The following is a 6,072-nucleotide window of genomic DNA, read 5'->3' as shown; positions in this document are numbered from 1 at the left end:
TCATGACCGATGCCAAGTGGCTTTTGTAGAAGAACAGTCTACAGCATGTGCAAGAGAACATCCTCGGCCAAGGACTTCCGGGTTAGCGCGATACTTCCGGGTTAGCGCGATCCGAGTAATGGCGGATTCCCTCCGAGCTCCGGAGGGAATCGGCTCCATTGCAGACGGGTCTCACCGCGACGGCGACGCGGGGACCCTTAGAAACCGCAGGCGCGGAAGCCTGCGGACCTGGTGACTCGGCGGGCACGAAGAGCCTTTTTAAAGGCTGCGGAGAGGCTACGGGGAGTGGCGTGGTGCTGTGAGTAGACCGCTACTGCAGTGGAGCGAAGCCGCGAGCCATGGCCGGAGACCGCTGACTTTCTTCCCTGAAATTCGGACTTTAATTAATCCGTGAGTAGATTGGAATTTGGACTCTAAAAAGCTTATCCTTGAATTCGGCACGATCGGGGGATGTGCTAAAGGGAAGTCCGCACCCCCCTGCCTACAGAAAATTTAAAGCAAAGATCGGAGAACTAAGGTGGAGAGTTCTTTCCTTGGTGTTCTGTAAAAGATAATATTTGCATGAATTTGACAGAAGAAGATGTGTGCTGGAGAGTAAGAGTGGTTTTTTAGAGGTTTTTGTTTGAACCTCCCCAGACCTGGGGGTGTCCTTTATGTGAGCTGGAGAATAAGGAACGAGGAGTTTGACAGCTGTCAAAGGAGCTGTCAAACGGGCAGCGAAAGTTAAAAACTCTATTATTTAACACTTTTTGGACTTAATTTGTTACATTTGAACTAAAGTGGTTGGAAATAAAGTAGGGAAATAACAAAGTAAAGGACTATTGGAAAAGACTATTAAGTAACTAGAATCCCCCTAGGGGAAACATTGAAACATTGCAATGGCTGCAGATGGAAAACTACAGGCAGAGCTAGAAAGAATGTTTTTTCTTGTGGGAAAACTGGAGGAGCAGACTACGGTCATGAGTAAACAACTCATAACCTTGAACTCTAAAATAAATGACTCTGCTGAAGGTACAATGGATTTGACTGGGGAAAAATCTGCAGCTGAATCAGAAGAGATAGCTTTGGAACAGGGGGAGAGTGAGCAAGGGCTAGTACAGATGGAGACTACCAACCACAAGCCTACATTGTTAGAATACAAAGAAGAAGACCCTTGGATTACAAATCTGCGAAAGATGCGAAAGAGGAGGGAGGAAGCCCCTGGAACATCTGGAATACCTGATTTTAAAAGAAATAAGAAATATGACTGGGGCTTCCTATTTGAGTATGGACTGGTTGATCTTCTGCAGCAGCTGGTGTCAAGTACTTTGGATGGAAGAAATTCTGATGAGACTGAGCTGAAATTTCCCCGAAACCTGAGGACCAATGAGGAGGGTTACCAACAAGATCGGCAAAGAGAGACTGACAAGGACTTAAAGGCCTCAGATGTGAGGAACCCAGGCTAAAAACTGTTGTTATGGATGTGGGGACATTTGGAAGGGACAGAAACCGGGCTGGGGGGGGGGGGAAGGAGAACTTGTCTTTAAATCTTTGACTTTTGTGTTTGATTATTATGACCTATTTTTAAGATTAAAGGGAAATTCGTGGAAGGAACTCGAGTCGACCTTAGAAAAGGCTTTAATGTTTTATAAGAAAATTGGATAAGTAAAATCTGGCCAAGTAAATGGTTTTTTTTAAAAAAAAAACATATATATATATATATAATAATAACATGCAAAGGATGAGAGATTTGAATTTGCTGAGTTAATGTAACTGAACTAGGATGTATGAAGGGGGGGTGGGGGGAGGTCAAGAACTGGGGTTAGGAAAGTAAGGTTATGAAATTTTATACGTGTTGTCTTTGTCTTTGTGTGTGTATGTTTGTCTTTATAAAATGTGAAAATTTCATAAAAATATTTAAAAAAAAAAGAAGAAGAAGAGGTTCATGGGATTTCTATACTCTGAAGGCCAATCAGATCAGGGCATGCATCCTTCTTTTATCTAAAATATTTTCCCTGCAACACGCCTTCACAAATTGTTCTTCACAGATTGTTCTCATTAAAACGTTCTTCAACGCATCTTCACAAAGCGTTCTCATACTTTGGCCTCTTTCATCCCTCATGATTCAGAGAGCCCAGGTTCTCATGGATGGCACATTCATGCCAGTGTTGATTTCCTGCCAACAGCAGTATCACTGCACTTGCCAGGACATTGTGGTGACAAAAGAGGTAATAAATAATAATAATAATAATAATAATAATAATAATAATAATAATTTATTATTTATACCCCGGCCATCTGGCTGGGTTTCCCCAGCTACTCTGGGTGGCTTCCAACAAAGTATTAAAATACAGTGGTCTGTTAAACATTAAAAGCTTCCCTAAACAGGGCTGCCTTCAGATGTCTTGTAAGTCTGGTAGTTGTTCTTCTCTTTGACATCTGATGGGAGGGTGTTCCACAGGATGGGTACCACTACTGAGAAGGCCTTCTGCCTGGTTTCCTGTGACTTAGCTATTCGCAGTGAGGGTATTGCCAGAAGGCCCTTGGTGCTGGACCTCAGTGTCCGGGCAGAACGATGGGGGTGGAGATGCTCCTTCAGGTATTCTGGACCAAGGCCATTTAGGGCTTTAAAGGTCAGCACCAACGCTTTGAATTGTGCTCGGAAACGTACTGGGAGCCAATGTAGATCTTTCAAGACCGGTGTTATGTGGTCTCGGCGGCTGCTCCCAGTCACCAGTCTAGCTGCCGCATTCTGGATTAGTTGTAGTTTCCAGGTCACCTTCAAATGTAGCCCCACATAGAGAGCACTGCAGTAATCCAAGCGAGATATAACTAGAGCATGCACCACTCTGGTGCAGATAGGGTCTCAGCCTGTGTACCAGATGGAGCTGGTAAACAGCTGCCCTGGACACAGAATTGACCTTCACCTCCATGGGCAGCTGTGAGTACAAAATGACTCCTAGGCTGCTCACCTGGTCCTTCAGGGGAACAATTACCCCATTCAGGACCAGGGCATCCTCCACACCTGCCCGCCTCCTGTCCCCCAAAAACAGTACTTCTGTCTTGTCAGGATTCAGCCTCAATCTGTTAGCTGCCATTCGTCCTCCAACCACCTCCAGACACTCACACAGGACCTTCACCACCTTCACTGGTTCTGATTTGAAAGAGAGGTAGAGCTGGATATCATCCGCATATTGATGAACACCCAACCCACACCCCCTGATGATCTCTCCCAGCGGCTGCATGTAGATGTGGAAAAGCATGGGGGAGAGGACAGAACCCTAAGGCACCCCACAAGTGAGAGCCCAGGGGTCTGAACACTCATCCGCCGCCGCCACTTTCTGAACACGGCCCAGGAGGAAGGAGCAGAACCACTGTATGACAGTGCCCCCAGCTCCCAGCCCCTCTAGACTGTCCAGAAAGATGTTATGGTCAATGGTATCAAAAGCCGCTGAGAGATCCAGCAGAACTAGGAAACAGCTCTCACCTTTGTTCCTAGCCTGCCAGAGATCATCGACCAGCATGACCAAGGCAGTTTCAGTCCCATGATGAGGCCTGAATCCTGACTGGAAGGGATCCAAAATGTTCCACTTCTTGCTGGCATGCCTGGAGTTGTTCAGCAACCACTCACTCAATCACCTTGCCCAAGAATGGAAGATTTGAAACTGGGCTATAGTTGGCGATATTGGCTGGGTCTAGAGATGTTTTTTTAAGAAGCAGTTTAATGACCGCCTCTTTCAGCAGATCTGGGAAGGCTCCCTCACAGAGAGAAGCATTCACACACACACACACCCCGCAAAGCCTATCACCCAGCCCTTCCCGGCTAGCTTTTATAAGCCAGGATGGGCAAGGATCAAGGAGACAGGTGGTTGGTTTCTTCTCTCGTCCAAGCAGCCTGTTCACATCTTCGGAGGTAACAGATTGGAATTGATCCCGTGCAACTTGACTAGACAGGACACTAGCACTCTCCCGCCCCAGCCCTGCTCCCATGGTGGAGTCTACCACTTCCTGAATCTGAGCGACTTTATCTGCAAAAAACTTTGCAAAATCATTGCAGGAGATCATGTGGCCTGTAATGGGCCCTGATGGAGCAGGTGGTTCTGCTAAATTGCCAACCACCTGAAAGAGTCTCCTGCTGCTGTTTTCTTTCTCCATGCAATAGAGGTGGTGAAGAAAGTCTTCTTTGCCGTCACTATCGCCACGGTAGGCTCAACATTGAGCTCTAACCCGTGTCCGGTCAGCTTCAGAATGAATTATCCGCCACCGGCACGCTAGCCGTCTCAGCGATTGTTTCATTGCCCTCAGATCCATGGAAAACCACAGGGCTGTCCGGGCTCCATGCTTCAGAGCCAAACAGTCAATAGCCCTGGTTAACTCCACATTCCAGCGAGCCACCAGGGAATCAGCTGAAAGGCCATCAACATGGGACAAAGCATCCCCTACCAGTCTTTGGAAACCATTTGGATCCATTAAGTGGTGGGGGAGGACCGTCTGAATCGGTCCCACCTCCCTGCTGAGGGGAAGGGTCGCGGAGAAGTCCAGTTGCACAAGGAAGTGATCTGACCATGACACTTCTTTAGTTTCACTTTTACTTAGTGTCAGATCACCAACATCCATAGAAGTGAACACCAGGTCTAAGGCATGTCTGCAGCTATGAGTTGGGCCAGACTTATTCAGGGACAGCCCCATGTAGCCATGCTTTCCACGAAGTCCCGAGCGGCCCCTTGTAAGGTCGTGTCGGCGTGGATGTTAAAATCCCCTAAGACAACCAAACTAGGTGTCTCCAAAAGAACATCCGCCACGACCTGAAGCAGCTCGGAAAGGGAATCCTTGGTGCAGCGGGGAGGTCGGTACACCAAAAGGAATCCTGTACTGCCCCTATTGCCCAGCTTCCAGAACATGCACTGAGAAAACTGGGCCTTCCCAGTAGGACGCCTGATGCAAGCTAATGACTTCCTAAAAATCACTGCAACCCCCCCTCCCCGCCCACATGACCTGGGTTGCTGTGCATAAGAGAAACCTGGTGGGCAAGCAGCGGCAAGGACAGGCCCATCTGCTTCCTCCAACCAGGTCTCTGTTACACATGCCAGGTCAAATCCTCCATCCACAATCAGGACGTGGATGGCAGTGGTTTTATTCATCATTGACCTGGCATTACACAGCAACACCTTCAGGTCATGTAGGTTTCCCCTGTTGATTCCAGTATCCATCCGGTCAAGGCCAGACCCGGAGGCAGGGATAGTCCTCAAACAACGACTAAACCTGCCTCCTCGGTAATGACATGGTCTGGTCTTAGCATAACTCTGCCTCCTGCCCATGATCACTGAGATCAGATGTCCCAGTGCTTCCCCCCCTGTGGAACATGCCCCAGCTATCGTGTTGGCTGGGGCCCCACTCCCAGGCAGCCCTGATCCAACCCCTTAAAAACAAAACACAAACTATACAGAACCAATAAAACAACAAAAAACAAAAACAGAACAATTATACTAAAATGAAGCAGATGGGCCTGTCCTTGCCGCTGCTTGTCCACCAGGTTTCTCTTACACATAGCAACCCAGCCTTGTGGGCGGGGGGGAGGGTTACAGTGATTTTTAGGAAGTCATTAGTTTGCACCAGCCGTATTATTGGGAAGACCCAGTTCTCTGAGTGCATGTTCTGGAAGTTGGGCAATAGGGGCAGTAAAGGATTCCCTGAATAAATTTGACCCAACTCATAGTCATGGACATGCCTTAGACCTGGTGTTCACCTCTAGTGACGTGGGTGATCTGACACTAAGTAAAAGTGAAACAAAAGAAGTGCCATGGTCAGATCACTTCCTCATGCAACTGGATTTCTCAGTGACCCTTCCCCTCTGCAGGGAGGTGGGACCAATTTGGATGGTCCGCCCCTCCACTTAATGGATCCAAATGGTTTCCAGAGAGTGGTAGGGGATGCTTTATCCCATGTTGATGGCCTTTCAGCTGATTCCCTGGTGGCCCGCTGGAATGCGGAGTTAACCAGGGCTATCAACTGTCTGGCTCCGAAGCGCCCTCTCCGATTGCATGGAGCCCGGACAGCCCCGTGGTTTTCTTCGGAGCTGAGGGTGATGAAACA

The sequence above is a fragment of the Podarcis cretensis genome, assembly GCF_951804945.1.
Source record: "Podarcis cretensis genome assembly, chromosome: 16".
In the NCBI taxonomy this organism is placed as follows: domain Eukaryota; kingdom Metazoa; phylum Chordata; class Lepidosauria; order Squamata; family Lacertidae; genus Podarcis; species Podarcis cretensis.
This window is presented reverse-complemented; position numbering follows the sequence as displayed.